Raw genomic sequence first — 1,795 nt, forward strand, 5'->3', positions numbered from 1 at the left:
GAATGGACAATATATCTAGTATGGAGAAATGATGCTCTCTCTTCCTCCTCACAAGATGCTTATCTTGTATCCATGATATGTGCATCAGCATACAGTTTAGACCTATTGTCTTGTGTATGATTGTCTGTTCTGTGTGACAGTGAATACCAGCATTAGTCTCACTCTGATAAGACATAAATGAAGTCTTCAGATTAGGCAAAATTTCAATTAATTTTTGTCAATAAAGATGTTAATACAGTAATAATAATCTTCCCAAGTTGACTTACGTTTTGAGGTGTTCTCTAGCCCACAGCAGCAGCACTAAATTAAACGATTATGAAACATTTTTTGACGGCCATGCTGGATAATGTCCTGAACCTCCCATTGGACGATTCTCAATGGGAACAAGTATCCCTCCGTGTGAGATTCGGTGATCTTGTCGTCCGCATGGCCTCCCACATTGCTCTATCAGCCTTCCTCATCCCCCCCCCATCAGAGGGGGGGGATGGCAAAATTCCTAAATTTTGCCCCTAGGAGCGAGTTTATTGGGCAGCGCCACACATCTTGTGAGTGGACATACCGCCATTGCAGCATGTACAACACTCCCCCCCCCCCCCACACAATAAGAAGAAAACCCGCTGGGTTGTTCATCCAGTCACGTGTACCCAGACACAGCTGGGACTTGCTTAACTGTCTCAAGTGAACAGCTTATCAAAGAAGATGATTAACATTTGTTAACCCTTAAGTACTTTATCTTGTGGGTGCAAAATGGGGGAATCTTTTACATACAAAATACAAAAAAATACAAAACCCTGGTTAGGCCCAGGTTTGAGGCCTCTAGAACTTCCCAGAGGACTTGATAGGGTTCTGGGCTGGTCACAAATGTTTTTTTTTTATTATTAATACATGAGGTACATCTGCATTTAGTGCAGCTACCCTAGACTATATGAAGTGGAGTCACAAATGCTGTATCACCATGGTCGAGTCGGTTAAGGAAGGCGTCTGGGAATCACCAAGTCGCGAGAGTTCAAATCCTTCCATTGCCTCAAAATGATTTTCATTTAATGATTTATCACGCCATTGTGACTTTATTGTGAACGGTCTGGGGCGTAAGAGTGTGCCTTGAGTACTCACCTAGTTGTGCTTGCGGAGGGTTGCAGGTTTCGGCTCTTTGGTTCCGCCAGAGCCTATGAAATCTATTATATCTACACTTAAAAATGTGAATGTAGTCTGCCTTCACTTCCTAATGTATTCCATTTATTAACTACTCGACACCAATTGATTTTTTTAAAACTCTAACACTGAAACAATTGTTTCTAATGTCTCTGTGGCTCACTTGGGTACTAAGTTTCCACCTGTGTCCCCTTGTTCGTGTTCCACCCGTGCTAAAGAGGTTGTCTTTGTCCACCCTGTCAATTACCCTGAGAATTTTGTAGGTGGTTATCATGTCTCCCCTTACTCTTCTGTTTTCCAGGGGAATAGCCTAAGCTACTCTATCCATTTGAGATGTATTTCTTTCTTGTCTCAATAAACATACTGGAACTTGAACTTTCCACGGGAAGTTCGTATATATACGCATGTATGCGTGCGTACACACCCGCACACAAGCTTATAAAGGAATAGCGTTAGTTTAAGGCTCATTCTTTCCTCCCCATGATATACGTGCTGTTATGGGGGACAAGGATATCAGGGGGGGCCAAACAGGCTCAATGGGACCCCATACTGTGCCTTACGATGGAGCCGAATCCAATCACTAAATTTTAATTATTCCATGGAGGGTCGCTCCTTATTTCTCTCTCACTGGAACTCTAAAAAT

The sequence above is a fragment of the Procambarus clarkii genome, chromosome 40, assembly GCF_040958095.1.
Source record: "Procambarus clarkii isolate CNS0578487 chromosome 40, FALCON_Pclarkii_2.0, whole genome shotgun sequence".
NCBI classification, from domain to species: domain Eukaryota; kingdom Metazoa; phylum Arthropoda; class Malacostraca; order Decapoda; family Cambaridae; genus Procambarus; species Procambarus clarkii.